This window comes from Rhinatrema bivittatum, chromosome 2 (assembly GCF_901001135.1).
Source record: "Rhinatrema bivittatum chromosome 2, aRhiBiv1.1, whole genome shotgun sequence".
NCBI lineage: Eukaryota > Metazoa > Chordata > Amphibia > Gymnophiona > Rhinatrematidae > Rhinatrema > Rhinatrema bivittatum.
In genome coordinates this window covers 415,601,010-415,624,001 of record NC_042616.1, presented here as the reverse complement: position 1 = coordinate 415,624,001, position 22,992 = coordinate 415,601,010, and the positions used below count along the sequence as shown (strand labels likewise).

Here is a 22,992-nt window from a genome sequence, read left to right as displayed (position 1 = left end):
TACAACCCCCTCTACTGCGCACTGTTCCCTCCTCCCAATCCCCCACCCCTTCCATCCCTTTGATGGGATCCATCCTCCATGCTGTGAATTGCTTGCCCTCCCCCCCCCTCCCACCCCTGATCAACCAAAAAACTCAAAAAATAAACCCTGGAAAAACCCCAAAGAAGAAATAAAAACTCCAACATCTCTTCTACCATACCTAGAGAAGAATATAATAGGGATCACGTGCCTCTCCCCTGGTTGGTCAGGCATCTCGCCCCCTCACTTAGCAATAAGGCACATAAGGCCAATAACCATTATACCCTGTGTTTAAGTAAGTATACAAATTATATGGGTATCATATAAACTTAAGAACCGCAAAATTTTGCATATCCTTGCAGGAACTATAAACAAAAAAACAGAAAAGAAAACCATACGGTTAGAACCGATAGAGAGTCTTAACAATATAGTTTGTTATTGCAGCTAAAGTTTTTACTCTGCAAAACCCACTCCAGCTGGGTCAGCATAATCTGGTACTGTCTCTGGCGGACAGGCTCCATTGCTGCAAATGATTTGTGTCTCGCAGGGCACATCACAGACGCACTGTGTGGCTAAACAGATTCCCTGTCCACTAACCCTTCTTCTGTCTAGTGGACAGGGAATTCTGGGCGTCCTCTGGGTTTTGAAAACTGACTGCTTTTCCTTCATGCCAGATTTTAAGCATAGCAGGAAACTGTAACGCAAATTTAAGCTGCCTGTTGATCAACTGTGTGCAGATCTGCGAGAATTTCCGACATTGCTGAGACACCTTGACTGAATAATCCTATGTCATTCTGATTTTGTGGCTTTGAAATAGCAGCTCAGGTTTTTTATGATAGGCCATCCAAATTTGCTGCTTATGACTGTAATTTAAGATCTTTGCTTTGGCAATCCGTGGGCGAGAATCAGCCAACTCATGCGCTCCTATCCGGTGAGCTCTCTCGAAACACACCAAGCCCTGTAAGGCCTCCACGCCTACGGCCTCCGAGAGCCATTTCTCCAAAACTGCCACCAGATTACGGTCCTCAATGCCCTCGGGTAGTCCAAGGAAGCGCAAATTTGCTCTTCTGCACCGATTCTCTGGGTCGTCCAGTTTTTCCAGGCATTCCATCATTTTGCTTTCCTGTGCAGAGAGCTTAGCAGCGGAGGCCGTGATGTCATTCTCCGCTGCCGAGATTCTGCTCTCAATCTGATCTATGTGCAGGGTGAAATCAGTAATCGCTGCTCTTACCTCGGAGAGCTGCAAAGAAATGCTAGCCAGCTTCTCCTCCAAGGCTTCCGCTATTATTTCTTTAAGGATTGCCACAGTGATGGTACTCGTGGGAGCCACTGCTACTTCACTCGAGGCCGCCGCCATTTTGGGCTCGGCGACTCTCCCTTTTTCCTTTTCCTTCTTGTCGGCTCGTGAAGTCATCGGCTGGGGAGATTGCTGCATAAAATGCACGATTGACATATGCCGGTTGCAGCGTGAGTATTTTCAGCTAGTTAAATCCACAGTGTAAGGTGATGCCAGTGGATATCGGGAGCCAGATGCCTGGAGCTGACTAGGAACATGTCCACGTCAGCACATCACCCCCATGTGACCCCCCCGGAGATGGTTTTCAAGGGTGATGAGTCAGACAAAATGAACCAAATCACTGTGAACCTGGAAGATGTAGTAGGCCAGATTGACAAACTAAAGAGTAGCAAATCACCTGGACTGGATGGTATGCATCCTAGGGTACTGAAAGAACACAAAAATGAAATTTCAGATCTATTATTTAAAAATTGTAACTTATCATTAACATCATCCATTGTACCTGAAGACTGGAAGGTGGCCAGTGTAACCCCCAATATTTAAAAAGGGCTCCAGGGGCGTTCCGGGAAACTAAAGACCAGTGAGCCTGACTTCAGTGCTGGGAAAAATAGTGGAAACTATTCTAAAGATCAAAATCATAGAGCATATAGAAAGACATGGTTTAATGGAACATAGTCAACATGGATTTACCCAAGGGAAGTCTTGCCTAACAAATTTGCCTCATTTTTTTGAAGGGGTTAATAAACATGTGGATAAAGGTGAACCGGTAGATGTAGTGTATTTGGACTTTCAGAAGGCTTTTGACAAAGTCCCTCATGAGAGGCTTCTAAGAAAACTAAAAAGTCAAGGGATAGGAGGCTATGTCCTTTCGTGGATTACAAACTGGTTAAAAGACAGGAAACAGAGAGTAGGATTAAATGGTCAATTTTCTCAGTGGAAAAGGGTAAACAGTGGAGTGCCTCAAGGATCTGTACTTGGACCGGTGCTTTTCAGTAAATTTATAAATGATCTGGAAAGGAATATGACGAGTGAGGTTATCAAATTTGCAGATGATACAAAATTATTCAAAGTAGTTAAATCACAAGCAGATTGTGATACATCACAGGAGGACTTTGCAAGACTGGACATCCAAATGGCAGATGAAATTTAATGTGGACAAGTGCAAGGTATTGCATATAGGGAAAATAACTCTTCCTGTAGTTACACGATGTTAGGGTCCATATTAGGAGCTACCACCCAGGAAAAAGATCTAGGCATCATAGTGGATAATACTTTTAAATCGTTGGCTCAGTGTGCTGCAGCAGTCAAAAAAGCAAACGGAATGTTAGGAATTATTATGAAGGGAATGGTTAATAAAATGGAAAATGTCATAACGCCTCATTATCGCTCCATGGTGAGACCGCACCTTGAATACTGTGTACAATTCTGGTTACCACATCTCAAAAAAGATATAGTTGTGATGAAGAAAGTACAGAGAAGGGCAACCAAAATGATAAAGGGGATGCAACAGCTCCCCTATGAGGAAAGGCTGAAGAGGTTAGGGTTGTTCAGCTTGGAGAAGAGATGGCTGAGGGGGGATATGAGAGAGGTCTTTAAAATCTTGAGCAGTCTTGAACAAGTAGATGTGAATCAGTTATTTACACTTTCTGATAATAGAAGGACTAGGGGGCATTCCATGAAGTTAGCAAGTAGCACATTTAAGACTAATCATAGAAAATTATTTTTCAATCAGTGCACAATTAAGCTCTAGAATTTGTTGCCAGAGGATGTTGTTAGTGCAGTTAATGTAGCTGGGTTCAAAAAAGGTTTGGATAAGTTCTTGGAGGAGAAGTCCATTAACTGCTATTAATCAAGTTGACTTATGGAACTGCTTTTAATCGCATCAGTAGCATGGGATCTTCTTGGTGATTGGGTACTTGCCAGGTTCTTTCTTGTGGCCTGGTTTGGCCTCTGTTGGAAACAGGATGCTGGACTTGATGGACCCTTGGTCTGACCCAGCATGGCAATTTCTTATGTTCTTAGGCTGGTGGGGTGATTGAGAGGCTGGTGGGAACAGGGTGGGACTGAGAGAGAGACAGACCAGTGGGAGGACTAAGAGAGATTGGGAGGGACAGAATGAGATTGAGGGAGATTGGTGGGGTCAAAGGGTGGGGAATTAAGACGAAGAGACTGGTGGGAACAAGAAGGGCAATTGAGAGACAGCAGTGAGGACAGGATGGAATTAATTGAGAAAAAGAGACTGCTGGCCACAGCAAGTGGATATTGAGAGAAAGAGAGATACTGGTAGACATGAGGGGGAAGGGGTGTACTTGATGGGAATTTCCCTACCCTCCCCCTCTTGAAAATGTGAGATTATTTGGTTTCTTGGATCTTGGTGCATGAAAAGTTGTCTGCCCCTGATGTTGTATATTGCTTTAATTGCATTTTTAATCTTGTAGAATTTGATTGTATTTGTTTGATAAAATGCTTTATTGTATCTGCCCAGGGCATTTTTGTGATGGGGTAATTACATCTTTTAAATAATTAAATTCACAGACATCAGTATATTAGCTTTGAAGAATGAGTTTGTCTATGGTATTCGTTCTTCCAATGTACAGATATTGTTACATTAGCTTGATGTAAAAAATGAAGTTCTCTGCTTAGAAATTTTTTGACAACAGCAGAACAAATAGTAAAAAAAAAAGGAGTACCATATTTTCACATATAAAATAGTTGTAATTTAATTCCATAGTTAAATTGCTATTATCTTACACTGCATGCGTGTTTTATAGAGTTACACGTATATAGTATTTTCCAGTCAGTTTGCACACGAATATGGTTTGACAATGAATGTAACAGTTTTACAAGGTATGACAACGTCCAATTTTGCCTGACTCAGCTATAACTACAATTGTTTTTAAATGGCATGACTTTCTGGGCATGGAGGTTTAGCTTTTGTTATAAAAAAAAAAAATGCTGCACGCAGGGATACAGTTTGCACCAAGCTTCTGCAAAAAGAGATCAGAGCTAGAAACATACAAAAAAAAAAAGGCAATTCAGGCGCACTCTCTCCGCCTTTAACTTCCTGTGTGGTTCTTCTCCGTAGCTGCCTTTGATTGACTGCAGAAGAGGAAATCAGGGGTGGGGCAAAATGTTGCTGTGGAGACTTAAACTAGTTAGGGTTTTCCAGGTACAAACTATATTTAAAGAATGTCCCTGGTTCCTCGCTGTATCCTTTTTGATTTTGTTATTTTTCGGGGATGGTTGTGGGTGTGAGAAAATAACAGAAAGGATAAGAAGAGGACAGAGAGCCCTGCTGCTTTGTTTGCTTAAGGTAAGTCAGTTTATTTGTAGTTTTCAGCGTCCAAACTCCTGCACTCTTACCATTCTTTTAAATGAAAGAATAATCTCCGTGGCAGAGGTCATTGATCACAGTTGATAGGGGGAGTTGCCTGCCGATGGGTCAGAGACTTGGAATGTGTTCAAAGGGTTTCAAGAATGATAAAGAAGAAAGGATTGGTGTAACGTTTTTACCCAGTACTCCCAGTTCAAAGCTCAGAAATCTGAATAGATAATGCAATTCCAATCTTCAGAAAAGTAAGTAGCAATGGGGGCTCCCAAAAGACCCTTTTAAAATTATATTATGAAACAAAAAAAAAAGAGAGTCTTACCAAGTGGAGCAAAGCTAACAAGTGCTCTGTTTAAAACTCCAGGCAAACTCAGGGAACAGGCTAATAAATCTGCATATAATGCCTCAGGAATTTCACCATGAGACACACTGAATGCATAAGAACATAAGAAAATGCCATACTGGGTCAGACCAAGGGTCCATCAAGCCCAGCATCCTGTTTCCAACAGTGGCCAATCCAGGCCATAAGAACCTGACAAGTACCCAAAAACTAAGTCTATTCCATGTTACCATTGCTAATGGCAGTGGCTATTCTCTAAGTGAACTTAATAGCAGGTAATGGACTTCTCCTCCAAGAACTTATCCAATCCTTTTTTTAAACACAGCTATACTAACTGCACTAACCACATCATCTAGCAACAAATTCCAGAGTTTAATTGTACATTGAGTAAAAAAGAAATTTCTCCGATTAGTTTTAAATGTGCCTCATGCTAACTTCATGTAGTGCCCCCTAGTCTTTCTACTATCTGAAAGAGTAAATAACAGATTCACATCTACCCGTTCTAGACCTCTCATGATTTTAAACACCTCTATCATATCCCCCCTCAGTCGTCTCTTCTCCAAGCTGAAAAGTCCTAACCTCTTTAGTCTTTCCTCATAGGGGAGTTGTTCCATTCCCCTTATCATTTTGGTAGCCCTTCTCTGTACCTTCTCCATCGCAATGATATCTTTTTTGAGATGCGGCGACCAGAATTGTACACAGTATTCAAGGTGCGGTCTCACCATGGAGCGATACAGAGGCATTATGACATTTTCCGTTTTATTCACCATTCCCTTTCTAATAATTCCCAACATTCTGTTTGCTTTTTTGACTACCACAGCACACTGAACTGACTATTTAAATGTGTTATCCACTATGACACCTAGATCTCTTTCTTGGTTTGAGGCACCTAATATGGAACCCATCATTGTATAATTATAGCATGGGTTATTTTTCCCTATATGCATCACCTTGCACTTATCCACATTAAATTTCATCTGCCATTTGGATGCCCAATTTTCCAGTCTCAGAAGGTCTTCCTGCAATTTATCACAATCTGCTTGTGATTTAACAACTCTGAACAATTTTGTGTCATCTGCAAATTTGATTATCTCACTCGTCGTATTTCTTTCCAGATCATTTATAAATATATTGAAAAGTAAGGGTCCCAATACAGATCCCTGAGGCACTCCACTGTCCACTCCCTTCCACTGAGAAAATTGTCCATTTAATCCTACTCTTTGTTTCCTGTCTTTTAGCCAGTTTGCAATCCATGAAAGGACATCACCACCTATCCCATGACTTTTTACTTTTCCTAGAAGCTTCTCATGAGGAATGTTGTCAAACGCCTTCTGAAAATCCAAGTATACTATATCTACCGGTTCACCTTTATCCACATGTTTATTAACTCCTTCAAAAAAGTGAAGCAGATTTGTGAGGCAAGACTTGCCCTGTGTAAAGCCATGCTGACTTTGTTCCATTTAACCATGTCTTTTTATATGTTCTGTGATTTTGATGTTTAGAACACTTTCCACTATTTTTCCTGGCACTGAAGTCAGGCTAACCGGTCTGTAGTTTCCCGGATCGCCCCTGGAGCCCTTTTTAAATATTGGGGTTACATTTGCTATCCTCCAGTCTTCAGGTACAATGGATGATTTTAATGATAAGTTACACATTTTTACTAATAAGTCTGAAATTTCATTTTTTAGTTCCTTCAGAACTCTGGGGTGTATACCATCCAGTCAGGCCTACCACATCTTCTAGGTTCACCGTGATTTGATTCAATCCATCTGAATCATTACCCATGAAAACCTTCTCCATTACGGGTACCTCCCCAACATCCTCTTCAGTAAACACTGAAGCAAAGAAATCATTTAATCTTTCCACAATAGCCTTATCTTCTCTAAGTGCCCCTTTAACCCCTCGATCATCTAACGGTCCAACTGACTCCCTCACAGGCTTTCTGCTTCGGATATATTTTAAAAAGTTTTTACTGTGAGTTTTTGCCTCTACAGCCAACTTCTTTTCAAATTCTCTCTTAGCCTGTCTTATCAATGTCTTACATTTAACTTGCCAATGTTTATGCTTTATCCTATTTTCTTCTGTTGGATCCTTCTTCCAATTTTTGAATGAAGATCTTTTAGCTAAAATAGCTTCTTTCACCTCCCCTTTTAACCATGCCAGTAATCGTTTTGCCTTCTTTCCACCTTTCTTAATGTGTGGAATGCATCTGGACTGTGCTTCTAGATTGGACATGTTTTACTTTTGTAGCTGCTCCTTTCAGTTTTTTTCTAACAATTTTTCTCATTTTATCAAAGTTTCCCTTTTGAAAGTTTAGCACGAGAGCCTTGGATTTGCACACTGTTCCTCTTCCAGTCATTAAATCAAATTTGATCATATTATGATCACTATTGCCAAGTGGCCCCACCACCGTTACCTCTCTCACCAAGTCCTGTGCTCCACTGAGAATTAGATCTAAAATTGCTCCCTCTCTCGTCGGTTCCTGAACCAATTGCTCCATAAAGCTATCATTTATTCCATCCAGGAACATTATCTCTCTAGTGTGACCTGATGATACATTTACCCAGTCAATATTGGGGTAATTGAAGTCTCCCATTATTACTGCACTACCAATTTGGTTAGCTTCCCTAATTTCTCTTAGCATTTCACTGTCCGTCTCACCATCTTGACCAGGTGGACGGTAGTATACCCCTATCACTATAGTCTTCCTCGACACACAAGGGATTTCTACCCATAAAGATTCAATTTTGTATTTAGTCTCATGCAGGATATTTATCCTGTTGGACTGTATGCCATCCCGGACATAAAGCGCCACACCTCTTCCCGAGTGCTCCTCTCTGTCATTGCGATATAATTTGTACCCCGGTATAGCACTGTCCCATTGGTTATCCTCTTTCCACCATGTCTCTGAGATGCCAATTAAGTCTGTCATCATTCACTGCTATATTCTAATTCTACCATCTTACTTCTTAGACTTCTGGCATTAGTATGCAAACATTTCAAAGTTTGTTTTTTGTTTGTATTTTCATTCTGCTTTTTAATTAATAGGGATAAGTTAGAATTTTTTAGCTCAGGTGAGTCTTTAGTTACAGGCACTTGGACTACTTTTCTAATTATTGGAACCTCACTGTCGGGATGCCCTAATTCTAATGCATTATTAGTATCCTTTAAAGATACCTCTCTCCGAACCATGCACTGCTGAGTGACTGTCGGCTTTCCCCTTTGTTCTAGTTTAAAAGCTGCTCTATCTCCTTTTTAAAGGTTAGCCCCAGCAGTCTGGTTCCACCCTGGTTAAGGTGGAGCCCATCCCTTCGGAAGAGACTCCCCCCTTCCCCAAAAGGTTCCCCAGTTCCTAACAAAACTGAATCCCTCTTCCTTGCACCATCGTCTCATCCACACATTGAGACTCCGGAGCTCTGCCTGCCTCTGGTGACCTGCGCGTGGAACAGGGAGCATTTCAGAGAATGCTACCCTGGAGGTTCTGGATTTAAGTTTTCTACCTAAGAGCCTAAATTTGGCTTCCAGAACCTCCCTCCCACATTTTCCTATGTCGTTGGTGCCCACATGTACCACGACAGCCGGCTCCTCCCCAGCACTGTCTAAAATCCTATCTAGGTGACGCGTGAGGTCCGCCACCTTCGTACCAGGTAGGCATGTTACCAGGCGATCCTCACGCCCACCAGCCACCCAGCTATCTACATTCCTAATAATTGAATCACCAACTATGATGACTGACCTAACCCTTCCTCCTGGGCAGTAGGCCTTGGGGAGATATCTCAGTGCGAAAGGACAATGCATCACCTGGAGAGCAGGTCCTTGCTACAGGATCCTTTCCTGCTGCACCTGGTTGGTGCTCTTCCATCATGAGACCTTCTTCCTCCAAGGCAGCACCAGGGCTGCCAGTCTGAAGTTGGGACTTGACTACTATGTCCCTGAAGGTCTCATCTATAGACCAAGGATAAATCCTCACATGCCACCTTATTTTTATTCAGCATTTTATAAGATATCAGTTTAGTTCCTTAATGGCAATTTAAGTTATATCATTAGATCAACTTAAGATTTTCTTTTGCTCTAATAAGGTAAACTACTCCTTATAATACTGGGGTATGCGTTGTCATGTAGCATTTTCTAATAACTTTCAGATTTCAGGAACAACTCTATAAAAAAGCTATTCCAACATATTGTAATTCACTCCCTTTAACCATCCATATAATAAGATTCTAAGGACTTTAAAAAAGCCCTAAAAACATAGCTGCTTAAAGAAGCCTTTCCAAATTGCTAATAACTCCTTCCTCTTTTCCTCAGGGCTCATGGTTGAGCAATTACTCTATCTTTTAATTTGCAGTGTTTTCAACTGCAGCTGTACTTTGTATTCAGTTTGACTTGTTTTTTTATTTATGTGTTTTTAATTATGGATGTCAATTTTGTAACCCACCTTGAACTTTGGAAGGCATGGGCTATAAATATTTTAAATAAAGGTTTTTCCTCTAGCATCCATTGGAGTCTCTCCCTCCCCTCCTATTGGTGCTCTTCTACTCTGCTCTGTGATAGGATCCAGCAATCAGCTGGGAGCAGGAAAATCCAAAACTCAGATAAAACATTCCAAAAGGTAATAACGTTATAGTGGGTTTTTTTTTAAACTTGAAGTAAGAAGGTAGCATTCTGCAATAGAACTACATACACCCACAGCTGAGCAATTTACCTTAGCTGACTTATTTGTTAAAATGAACTGCTACTTGAGCTGATTTACTGACGTCCCTGTGTGGGGGCAGGGGTAGGGGGTTCCCTGCCAGCAGTCTTCTCATGTCTGCGTACCAGGGTCTTCTTGGCCAATCTGGATCCACCAGAAGAACTAGTCCCTTGTGTAGTTGCATCTTGTGAATGATTGCGCCCAGTAGGGGCCACGGTGGGAAGGCGTATAGTAGAGTCCCCGGGGGCCAGGGCTGTACCAGGGCATCGATCCTTTGGGACTGCGGTTACCACCTGCGGCTGAAATATCTGGATTCTTGGGCGTTGGATCTGTTTGCCAGAAGGTCCATGTCCAGTGTCCCTCACCAATTCACTATCATCTTGAAGGCTGCAGACAATAGCCTCCATTCTCCTGGGTCTAGACTTTCCCTGCTAAGGAAGTCCGCCATGATGTTGTCTTTCCCGGCGATGTGGACGGCGGATATCTCCTGGAGGTTTGCTTCCGCCCACGCCATCAGGGGGTCTATTTCTAGGGATACCTGTTGGCTCCTGGTTCCCCCCTGCCGGTTGATGTAGGCTACTGTCATGGCGTTGTCTGACATTACTCTGACCACTTTGTTTCGAAGTCTGTGAGCGAACCGCAGGCAGACTAGTCTGACTACCTGCGCCTCTAGGCGATTGATGTTCCATCCCGCCTCTTCTGCATTCCACTGCCCTTGGGCGGTTAACTCCTCGCAGTGTGCTCCCCATCCTCGTAGACTGGCATCTGTGGTGAGTGGGGTCCAGGTTGGGGAGGATAGTCTTGATCCCCGGCTCATGTGGCTGGCCTGCAGCCATCACCGTAGCTGGGTCCGAACTCTGCCCGGGAATGATAGACGTACGGTGTGGTTCTGGGACCATGGGCTCCACCGTGATAGGAGGGTGCGCTGTAGGGGCCTCATGTGGGCTCTTGCCCATGGCACTACTTCCAGTGTGGATGCCATCAGCCCGAGGACTTGCAGGTAATCCCATGCTGTGGGACGAGGATCGTTCAGCAAGGTTTGCAGCCGGTTCCACAATTTTGATCTCCTTTATGGGGGTCAGGCTGACCTTGTCCTCTTTGGTGTCGAATCGGACTCCTAGGTATTCCAGTGTCTGTGAGGGCTGTAGGGAGCTTTTGTGTGTGTTGACCACCCATCCTAGGCTCTCCAGTAGAGTTATGATTCTGCTGGTTGCTTGGTGGCTTTCCTCTGGTGACTTTGCCCTGATCAGCCAATCGTCTAGGTAAGTGTGAACGAGGATTCCTTCCTTCCTCAGGGTTGCCGCTACCACTACTATTACCTTGGTGAACGTCCGGGGTGCTGTGGCTAGCCTGAAGGGTAGTGACGGTTCAGGACTTTGAAGCGTAGGTAGCGCTGGTGTTCCTGATGAATTGGGATGTGCAGGTAGGCCTCCGAAAGATCCAGGGATGTGAGAAACTCTCCTGGTTGTATCGCCCTTATAACGGATCGTAAGGTTTCCATGCGGAAGCGGGGAATCCTGAGGTGGCGGTTGACCGACTTGAGGTCCAGGATGGGTCTGAATGTTCCCTCTTTCTTGGGGATGATAAAATAAATGGAATAATGTCCAGTATTTACTTCCTGTGGAGGCACTGGGGTTATGGCCTCGAGGGCCAGTAGTCTGGACAGTGTAGCTTCCACTGCCGCCCTCTTGAAGGGGTTGTGGCAGGGGGACTCCACGAACTTGTCTGGAGGGGTTCGTAGGAAATCCAGGTAGTACCCCTCCCGAATGATGGCTAGGACCCACTTGTCCGAGGTTCTCGACCCATCTGGGGTAGAATAGGGCTAGTCTGCCCCCTATGGCTTCTTCCCTTGGATGGGTCGGCTGAATCTCATTGTGGGGTGCGGCTGGAGCCTGCACCCGAGCTGGTTCCCCTCTTGTTGTACTTGGTCCGAAAGGACTGGTTCCTGCCCGTAGGGTGGGGGGTTTGATAGTTGCTCCTGCAAGGATTGAAGCACTGTGAACCTCCTGCCCCTAGAGTACCTGGGGAAGGGTCGCTGGTTTCTCTTCGTCTTATCCTCCGGCAGGCGCAGCAATGGGGATTCACCCCATTTGTCGGCCAGTTTCTCTAGTTCGCTGCCAAACAGGAGGGATCCTTTGAAGGGCATCCTTGTGAGGCGCATTTTGGAAGATACATCGCCAACCAGCTTCTGAGCCAGAGTTGCCTTCTGGCCATCACCGCAGATGACACTCCTCTGGCCGCTGTGCGCACTAAGTCGGAAGCAGCATCCGCGAGGAATGATACTGCTGGTTCCAGGTATTCTCCAGGGGTGTTGTTCCTGGTTTGTGATAAACAGGCACGTGTCACCATGGTGCAGCAGGCCGCAATTTGTAGAGACATAGCGGCTACGTGAAATGACTGTTTGAGGATGGACTCCAGACACTGGTCATGTGTATCCTTGAGCGCAGCTCCTCTCTCTGCTGGGATAGTGGTGCGTTTTAGAGACCGCGCAGACCATGGCATCCACTCTTGGGCATGCGAGAAGATCTTTGGTTGCCGGGTCCAGGGGGGTACAGGGCTGCCAAGGCTCGTCCCCCTTTGAATGTGGACTCTGGAGCACTCCATTCCAGGTCAATCAGCTGTTGTGCTGCTTGTAACAGAGGGAAATGTCAAAGTCTGTCTGAGACCCTCCAAAGGGGGTTCGGTTTAGGTTCCCCCGAAGTTCCTGGGCCCTGGATAGTGAGCTCAGTCGGGCATTGGTTAACCAGGTCCGGGAGCTCGTCCTTTTGTGAAGAAGCATCTCATGGTTCGGTGAGGCTCTGTCCCTAGGGGGAGCTCCCCCTCTTCTAGGGGTTCGGCTTCCTCTTCAGAGATGTCAGAGTCCCCATAGGTGGGGCTTCTGGATAGTGGAAGCCTGTGCCTAGGTCTTGAAGGACCTGGGGCATGAGGGTCCTCCGGTGGAGCATGTGGCTGGACAGCCAGAGGTTCAGTTTGCATTTGAACAAAGGTGTGAATCCCCTTGAAGAACTCCACCCATGAGGTCGAAGCTGAGGGGCGCTGGATCCTTGGGGTTCCCCATCTGTGGGGAGGTCCCCCTGGCTAGGTCCGGGGTACCCCCTGAGGAGCTAGAACTCGGCCCTGGGTGGGACTGGCCCTGAACTGGATCTCCCAGGGCCTCCTCGCAATGGGTGCACAGGGCGTCGGCCTCCTCGCTTTGTGCGGCTCTGATGTGGTATGCTGGGCAGAGGCCTTGAGCTTTTATCTGTTTCTGGAGGTGCCATGGCTGTCTGCGCGTAAACTTCTTATGTGCACCAGTGCGCTAAAAGTAAGTGCGTAGCTGTGCGCCCGGCTCTGCACGCGTAACTTATTCGTGCAAGACCTGATGTGCGTGTAAGGCTATGCGCACACGTGCTTTATGCGCCTAGGTCGGAGTTGTGCGCTCAGGCCAAACGGCGAACGGTGCGGCGAATAGGGCCAAAATGGCGACGGCAAGCACGCGGGCAATATGGCGACCCCCCCTCCCCTTGGAGGGTCTCCACGTGGGTAGACTCTTGGAAATAACCGGGGCCTGGCCCTGCTAGGGCGGATCAACCTGGTGGCACTGGTCCCAGCCGGCAACCTGTGCTCCTCCTCAATCCTCGGAGACCGGATTCAAGCAGAAGATTTCTACCTTACCTTGTCTTCGGCGCTTCCCAGTTGCGTCCCAGGCGGTCTCCGGCTGCGGGGGGGGAGAGGGCAAATACCTTCACCGCCGCACTCGAGAATGCACCCGCTGCCTCTCAGCCGTGCCCGAGGGTCAGGGGCTAGGTCCTTGCCGTGATTCGGCCGCTGGACCGAGGCTTACCTCCGAGGGCCACTGAAATCACCTCTAATCTCAACTGGGGGAGGGACCCTAGGGTATCACCGCAAGAGAGCGGGGCTCGTCTTCAGGTAAGTTTGTTTGTTCTTTAAAATTTGGATTTTCTTCTTTGAATTTGTTCGAACGCTGTGAAAGAGTGCAGATAGTCCCTAACTGCTATGGAGACAGAAAATACTGAAGAGCTGCACTTCCTGCAGGGGTATATGTACTAGGGGTTGACGTCAGATTGAAATCTGATCCGTCTCCAACTGCTAGCAGGAGTACACTATACCCATTAGTCCTGAGTCCATTTGCTACACGCTAGGAAAATTTATTTTTGAAAATGCAATGTGAATACATAACAACCTCTGTTATGCCTAGCCAAATTAGATAACTCAATATAAGCACCTCTATTTTAAAAGATTTACAGACACCCTCAGAATTAGGAAAGATCCTTTAAACTTGGTGCTATCGGTCATTTTATAAAACATACAAACTCTGAATCTTGAGCTGACATGGTTGACTCAAAGTCTCTGTCCACTCAAAGTGCTTAGCTGGTTTCTGTATTATTGATATCAACTTCTCAATGAACAGCAAAGTTCTCCACAGTAAGGACAGTATCAATGCTACTACCAATCTTCCTATTCCATTCAAGAAAGTGTCTGGTGAAAAGGAAGTTTGTTTGTGATGCCCATTTAATCCCTTACCTGTTTGCTAAAACTGCTAATTAGAGTGCTAATTAGTGAAAATTTCTGATGTGGGTTTTAATTGTAGAACTGAATTGAGACTACCAGCATAGTTCGCACAGGTTATTGGATGGTAATGACTTTTCCATTCAATTGACCTTGCCCAAATTCTGACTTGAAAGCCAAAATTCTGACTGAAAAGAAAGTCACAGCATATGAAACATTGCTCTTCTTAATGAAGTTTTTCTTAACACCCTCAAATCCTGTTTAATTGTTTCATTCTTTGTAATTCAGAGGATGAGCTAGAGCAACACTCACAGGTGAACTTTCAAAAGAGTTACACATGTAAATGTAACATACTATCATAGCAATTTTCAAAAGCCAATTTCTGCATTAAGTGCACTTAGGGGTAGATTTTCAGAAAGCGCGATTTGGCGTACTTTTGTTGGCGCATCAGGCGCAAACAAAAGTACGCTGGATTTTAGTAGATACGCGCGTAGCCGCTAAAATCCTGGATCGGCGCGCGCAAGGCTACCGATTCTGTGTAGCCGGCGCGCGCCGAGCCGCACAGCCTACCTCCGTTCTCTCTGAGGCCGCTCCGAAATCGGAGCAGCCTCGGAGGGAATTCTCTAACGCCTTCCCCTCCCTTCCTCTACCTAACCCGCCCGGCCCTGTCTAAACCTCCCCTTTACCTTTGTCGGGGGATTTACGCCTCCCGGAGGGAGACGTAAATCCCCGCGTGCCAGCGGGCCGCTAGCGCGCAGGGACGCGACCTGAGGGCGGGTCCGGAGGGCGTGGCCACGCCCACGGACCGCCCCCGGGCCCGCCCCCGAAACGCTCCCAACACGCCCTCCTCTGAAAACCCCGGGACTTACGCGAGTCCTGGGGCTCTGCGCGCGCCGGTAGGCCTATGTAAAATAGGCGCACCGGCGCGCAGGGCCCTGCTTGCCTAAATCCGCCAGATTTAGGCGAGCAGGGCTCTTAAAATCCGGCCCTTAATGTGGGCAGAACCTTGGACAATTCCATGGTATATATTCTGGCAATTTTCAAAAGTCTACTTACATAAGTTAAGTGCATCTACACATGTAAAACCCAGTTTTAAGTGTGTAAATGCTTTTGAAAATGAGGCCCACAGGTTGGAGCAAGGAACTTGTAGACTGGGACTTCTTCATTCTAATCCCTTTATAGCCATGAACTCTTTATTTCCTTTTGAAAATCACTTTATTTCTTTTGATTATTTATTCAGCTGCAACTAGGTAATAAATAAGATTGTACCTTCTCCATTGTTTATGCCCATCCGCTGAGAAGTTGTTGCATGTATAGTAGACTTCTAAAGCCATTATGGTTGTAAAATTAATTGGATTTCTGTTTGAACTAAAGATACTATATAAAACCCAAGTAGGTAGTGTTAATATTCCATAGCCTCTGGAAAACTCAGTGATTATTGGGCATGATATATGATGTACAAATCACAACCCTATTTTACGTAAGTCTGTCTTCATTCATTTGTAAGAGATGGATTGAGATAATAAGGTATTTACAATAGAACACTCTGTCACATCACTTGCTCATGCTATCTTTTACATTATCCCTGCCTCTGTCATTTTATTATCTCTCTCATTCTCTTTCTGGGCTTGATTTATTATGACGTTTTCCCCCCTTTTGTGTCTACGGGAGAAGCAAGCATAGTAGGCCAGGTACTTTGTCTCTTTCTTGTTCTTTGATCCTCTTCTCCTTTCTTCTTTATTTGTGCAGGTGTCAAAAAAAAAAAAAAAAAAAAAAAAAGAGCAGGATGGGGTAATTGATGCACCCAGAATTTGCTTCAAAGTTACTTGGCCAAGTTCCTCACAAACCTAAAGTTTAGTTATACCACGCTTAATCAAGTTGTTTTGGATCTCTCATGCAATCTTCTTCTTTTCTTGACTTTCTGTTTTGTCCCTTACTCTCTTTCTTTCTTTGCTATTTTGTAAAAAATGACGATTAGATTTTTTGATGCTTTTGTGACTTTATTTGGGAAACTTATAGCCTGTTCCTCCGAAGTTTGGTGTGGGTTACAAAGATTTATACAGATGTTTGTCTGCTCAGATAATTAGTAGGTGATAAGCTACTCTCAGCAGTTTAGCTAGGAAGCAGCTTATATAATTCAGGAATCCAACTGGAAATTCAAAATGTGCTGTGTCTTTGCAATGATTCGATTTTGTTGTAATTAGCAATCTAAATATTGTCCCCTTTATATTCTGTTTAAAGACTTTACACGATGACTTTAGAATTTTGAGCCTGAAATTATAGTGGTATCAAGAAAAATATTTGCTCATTGTTATGATTGGTGTGTATGTGGACCCTTGGCCCGAGGTGCGAGTTGATAAAGCTTGTGGGGAGGAGCCCCACAGGTCCGCACTGTCAGGAGGCGAGGTGTTGGAGTGTAGGGAAGCTCTGTGTACAGTCGAGGGGAGAGTCCCAGAGATCAGGAGATGACCCCCGTAGAACAGCAGACTGTAGCTGGTACTTGGAGACACTGAAGAGAGAGGGCGCCAGGCAGATCACGGGATGAGTGCCCGAACAGCCAAGCAGGATATTCTCCGATGGTGCAGCCCGAGGGGCAGAGCCACAGCACAGTGGGCGTAGAGGGAGAAGTGTAGGCGAACCCCCCCGGGGCGGAGAGCCCGAGCCCAAGTCCAGTAAGCTCACGTAGACAGGTACCTGGAGATCAGAGGGTAGCTGGCTGAGTAATGGAGAAACAGGCCCATGGAGCAGGACAGCTGTCAATTATAGAATCACAAGGAGCAAACCCCCGGGGAGCGGGGAAGCTCAGGGTGGTCTTGGAGTAGGTGAGCACGAAAAGTCTTTGAAGGATATGGCGCAACCCCGAGGAGCAGGGAAAGCCGGCTGAGAACTCACAAGTTGCTGCAGTAGCTCCCAAGGAGATCCGAGGTAGAGCAGAAAGCCAGATGGAACCCAAGAGGCGCGGGTCCAGCCCGAGGAGTGGGGTAGGCCAGGGAACAGGTCCCCGTAGAGCGCACACTGACTCAGGTGCCAGACAGGGTCCTCGATACAAGCAGGAGCGGCGTCTCAAGAACAAGGCAGGTGTAGGACTCATACGGAACTTGTTGGCTTGCTGGGGGTGAAGCTGGAGCTTAAATACTGGAATCCAATGACATCAACAGGGGATGCCCCCGAGGTTCCTGCCAAGGTGGCTTCAAAGGCAGGACTTGTGACGAGCGCACGCGCCTAGGAGGACCCGACATCAGAGCCAGATGTAATGGTGTCCATGCCTATGCGAGGAGGTCCGCAGAACACGGCGATGCGGAGAGGCCCGTGCAGCAAGAAGACCCGGGGAGGGTAGGAAAGCAGAACAAGCTGTGAGTACTCATGGTCTCAGCTGTCTGCGACCGACAGACAAAACACTCATTTAAGACTTACACCATATCCACTTTTTTTTTTTTGGAGACTGAGATATTTTTGTCAGTTTTTCATGCATGAAAACCTTCACATATTAATATACAATTACAAAAGATGTTATAAGGAAGACCTCATAGCTTCAATACCTGTTCTGACTGGAACATTGTGGTATTTTATGAGGTAATTTAATTAATGGTCTTAAGCAACTACTGACTACCTCGCTTATAGGGTCATTTATCAAAATGCTATAAGGTGTTTTTGCATGCATGAAGCCCTATCTCACAGTGGAGTACCAGCCTAGCTATTCAGATGAGGGAGGGGGGGATTGAGAGAGAGACTAGCCATAATGCCCTAACACTAAATAGGTATTTATATCTCTATGGGAGGCCTACCTAGTAACTCGAGGTGAAGTTTAGGTATTAGTGTAGGGGTTAGGGGCCACTTTGACATTCAAAGTGAGACGTACGAACAGAACAGTGATCTCTTGTGAAGATTTGATGACCCTCGGAGTGAGGAAACTCACCCAAAGATGAGATTTGTGCAATGTTCTCTCAACCTAGCTTGATGTTACCCAAGTAGAAAGAGTCCAAGCTAGGTTGAGAGAACATTGCACAAATCTCATCTTTGGGTGAGTTTCCTCACTCGGAGGGTCATCAAATCTTCACAAGAGATCACTGTTCTGTTCGTACGTCTCACTTTGAATGTCAAAGTGGTCCCTAACCCCTACATGGTCCCCCCCAGTGGTTGTATATAGGAACTACCACAATTCTGGCACTTATCTCAGTGCGAAAAAGTTATCACAATTTTCGGTAACTTAGTGCTTGGCTCGAAAGGTATTAGCACAAATTGCGATAAACTGCCTATTACCATAAAATGCGCTCCTTTTTCTATCGCATGCGATATTTAGTGCATGTTGATACATCCAGGCCTTAATTTTATTCCAAAAACAATTTTTTGTCTTTTTTTATTCTTTTTGTTAAAAAATCTATTAGAATCAGATTCCTAAGGTCAACAAGTACATAGCATCGCATATGAATTGATATCCAAGTGAACTTGAAACTTCATGATTTCTTTACATACACTATGAAAAACCACTTATCTGAGTCTGGGTATATTTCATCGCCCTCTTCTTCATATTTGTCAGTGGTTATTACAACCAATTCAAACACTGCAGATTAACTGGTGCATGTTGAAGCCAGGAAATTATTTTCCTGTGCAGCTGGCGTATACATATGTATATGTAGAGAGATATGAAGAAGAGGGCGATGAAATATACCCAGACTCAGATAAGTGGTTTTTCATAGTATATGTAAAGAAATCATGAAGTTTCAAATTCACTTGGATATCAATTCATATGCGATGCTGTGTACTTGTTGACTTTAGGAATCTGATTCTAATAGATTTTTTAACAAAAAGAAAAAAGTGACAAATTGTTTTTGGAATAAAATGAAGTGAGGTAGTCGGTGGTTGCTTAACACCAATGATTAAATTACCTCATAAAATACCATAATGATCCAGTCAGAACAGGTATTGAGGTTCTGAGGACTTTACACTCCTTATAACATCTTTTGTAATTGTATTTACATTAATTGCATAATATATATATATATATATATATATATATGAAGGTTTTCTTGCATGAATTGACTTTTTGGCATCTTCACATTTACCTGACTTTTTTGGATATTCATGCTGCTGTAACATCTGGATTTGACCATTTCATGCGCTATATTCGGGTCTTCCAAAAAGTTATACACAAATTGCAGTTAGCACATAATGCAGCTGCTTGACTTTTGACTGGCTCCCGAATGAGAGGAATTTGCCAATTTTGAAGGAGATCTACTGGTTGCCGATAGCTTATCGTGTGAAGTTTAAGTTGCTGACAGTCTTCAAAGCCATTTGTGGTTTGGGACCCAGCTAATATAAAAAGAGAGATGAAAGTCCCATGTTCCCTCACTAACCCTGAGATTTGTCCAAGAAGCCTTACTGCAGTTACCGTCCCCTAAAGAAGTGTTTGAGACACAGGAATGCTCATTTTCATACGTGACACCAAATCTCTGGAATAGTTTCCCCAAAGAGATTTGTCTAATACCTGATTTAATGCCTTTTAGACTTACTCTGTCTTTTTTTTGGGGGGGGGGGGGGGGGGGGCTCAGAATTATCACCAGGGTTCTACTATTGTTAATTTATTTGCTGCTGTTTTTGTGTGGTACTTAGTTTTAAGTGTATTTTATATTTATGGTTTTGATAATTGCTGTTTGTTTTATTTTGTGTAGCTATTGTATGTCATGATTTGTTATACCTCAATGTGATCAGTCATTGGAAAAATGTGGAATAATAGGAATTAAGATATAGATAATAAATGAATACAATGTTTCATAGTTTCTCTCGGCATAAAGTAGGAAGTGGTTGCCAGATTTTTTACTCAGAGCTTTTTGTTGTTTTCATGGCTCACTGACGTAGCCCAAAACAGGCTGAAGTGATTCCTGTGTCAGAGAGATGTTTTATTGCCCAGCACAAACCAGAATTTATCTGATCACAGTATGAATTACTTTAGCATTGTAGCGACCAGAGCTGTTTACTGTGCTAATAAAAATAACTCATTTTTATCATCGAGCATTTTTGGGTCAATTAGTGCATTCTGTAAACAATAATAAACCCCCCCCCCCCAAAAAAAAAACCAGACAGCAGAAACATACATGTTCGTTTTTTGTTTTTTTTTAGCATATTCATCCCCTTGTGTTCTTTCAGACTGACCTTAGAATACATTAATTATTAGATCTCTTTAATTCTGATTATTGACACACTCTACTAAACAGTCTCCCCCATTCACATACTTATTCAAGTACTCTTACATTCTACAGATTGGTTGGTTTTCAATACCCCAAATTTCCTCATCACCCTGATTCTCCAAATTCTGCTTCCTTTTTGACTTCTGTTGGCAATTAAGATTGTGTGCTTTGTGATCTCTATAACATTGTCCCCAACCTGTTTGACTGCACTGATGATGCCATCCTTTGTGTTCTACCACTGAAAGTCTCTTTGAGTCTTCCCTGCAGTGCATTGAATCCCTGACCTTCCTTCTCTGCTTTCACAGCTGCACTAAATAATATTTGAAATGAGCTCCTCCTTTCTCATATGAAACTCCTCTATCTTACCCCACTTTCAATTGCCTGCGGTATAGTCCTTTCCCTTGAATGAGGCTGACCCTCATTTCAAGTTAAATGTCAGGTGTATTTAGATAGAGGGAAATACACAAGGCAGAAGTGATGTCTTTGGAAAATCAAAAAATTCATTTCAGACTCTTTTTGAGGGAACAGTTACCCCTTCCCCAGTCTTAATGATTTCATCTTTGTGTTTTTTCATTTTGTCACATGTATCTACCTGAATGTTTTTGCTTGTTGGCCTTAAGTATGTCTGTTTTTGCCAGAATGTTGCTTAAAGGCACTGTATAAGTTTAAGTGTGATGTGATATAACATTTTCATATAGGGGTAGATTTTAAGGAACTGCGTGCAGGCGTCCATGTGCGCTCGCTACCTGGCACGCACACATGAACGCCCAATTTTATAACATGCGTGCGCCGACGCCCGCGGCCTGGGAGGGAACTTCCTAATCCCCCTAACCTCCCCACTCCCCCACACCTTCATTTTACCTCTTGCGCCTGCCGGCAGCCTGCTGGCACACGATCCTCCAACACAGCAGCAAATGGCTGTTGTGCCATAGGCATCTGGGCCCATCCCTCCCCGCCCCTTTTTCAAAGCCCCAGGACATACACGCGTCCTGGGGCTTTCTAAAATAGGCCCGGCGCGCGTAACCCCACCTACGCACGTAAATCCTGTGGCTATCCCTCTGATAGATAGATAGTGAAAGGCCCCATCAAAATTGTTTTTCTTTTCTTTTTTTTTTGGGGGGGGAGGGAAGGTATTTGCGCACGTAGAGTTACTCTTCTGGCCTTCCCCTCTCTGGGAATTTTTATTTATTTTATTTGTTTAGAAACTTTTATATACCGGTATTAGTGGGGATACTTCTTTTCTCAGCATGCGAATAGATAGCGTGTGTATTTTTCACAGTGATTGAAAGTACACACACACAGTTGCCCTACACGCGTACACATGCTTTCACCCAGAGAGAGACCAGACAATATTCCGAAGCATGTTTTCCATACATAGACACATGCTCACATAGCAAATCTATGTCTTCTGTGATAAACTCACTTTAATTTTATTTCATATTTAATTAAGGTTTTTAAGGGCCAATTTTTGTTGGGATACTGAGAGAAAACCCTAAGGAAATGAAATCAGTCATTAAATATCTTGAATATACAGCTGAAATATGATTTATGTATGGCCAATACACAAACATAGCAAATTATATATAGAGAGAGGAGCAAAATCTTAAGTTCTGTATACGTACATCACTTCTACTGTCATCATGGAATCTTGCTTGTTAAGCAGCTTTGAAATTCTGTTTCATGGTTTGTAAATCTGGGATCCATTTTCAGCCGCTGTGTGGCTTGGCTAGTTAGCCGGATAAGCACCCATCCGCTCCTCCTGCTGATGATATTTTCACGATTATTCTATTACTTATTTCATATTACTTTTATGTGCTCTTATGCTAGAATCTTGATATTTTATTCTTTATTTATGAATACCTGTACTTAGTATTCTATTCTTTCAAATATGTAAACAGCTGTGATGGCTTGTCTGAATGATGGTGTAGAAAATTTGATAAATAAACATATCCGGCTAACTAGCAGGGTATATTCAGTGGCGTGGTCGCGCCATTGAATATACCCAGCTATCTTATCCGGTTATGTCTGGCTAATTTTAGGTTAGCCCTACTGCCCAACTAAGCCGGATAACCAGCTAACTCCAATATGTGGAGTTAAGTTAACTGGCTAACTCCATTCTTCCCTTGAACGCCTACTGCCTGTCCACAGAATGCCCCCATGTTATCCTGCTAAATTCTAGCTATATAAGAGATAAATATAGCTGGGTAAGTCATTTAGATGGACAATTGTTATTCAAAAGCCATTTAGATGGATATGGACCTCCCAGTTACTAGAATATTGCAACAGATTATGTGGGGCATTTTCTTAATTGCAAGCAGAATATTCAGTCAGCAAATACTGAACTTTCAATCTGATTTTTGGAGAAAATTATATATTTTTTTTCTATTCTTTATTAAACAAATTATTCCTAAAAATAAATCTGTAATAAAAGTCGGCAAACATGTTGCAGTGATATTTTTTTATTGGACAAACTCAATACATTAGTGACCAGTGTTTGAGACCGCTATACTCCCTTCACCAGATAAGTGCAAAAAAACCCAAAGGCTGGTGATATCTGAGTATTTAAGTGATAGTAGGTTGGATTACAAAATATCAGGATTTGATTTAAAACTGTAAAGAGTGAAA

The 22,992-nt window shown here is 43.8% G+C and overlaps 2 protein-coding genes across 4 annotated transcripts in view; one reads left to right on the top strand and one right to left on the bottom strand.

Moving 5' to 3' along the window:
• Nucleotides 1-22,992, bottom strand: part of ENTHD1 (ENTH domain containing 1) — a 547,844-nt gene that overhangs the window by 470,337 nt on the left and 54,515 nt on the right. For all 3 annotated transcript variants that reach the window (XM_029590172.1, XM_029590177.1, XM_029590176.1), the window contains exon 2: nucleotides 21,990-22,129. The gene's annotated coding sequence lies outside the window, so the exon portion shown is untranslated. The remainder of the gene's footprint in view (nucleotides 1-21,989; nucleotides 22,130-22,992) is intronic.
• GRAP2 (GRB2 related adaptor protein 2) overlaps nucleotides 4,484-22,992 on the top strand; it is a 296,638-nt gene continuing 278,129 nt past the window's right edge. Inside the window, exon 1 of the mRNA XM_029590178.1 lies at nucleotides 4,484-4,628. The gene's annotated coding sequence lies outside the window, so the exon portion shown is untranslated. The remainder of the gene's footprint in view (nucleotides 4,629-22,992) is intronic.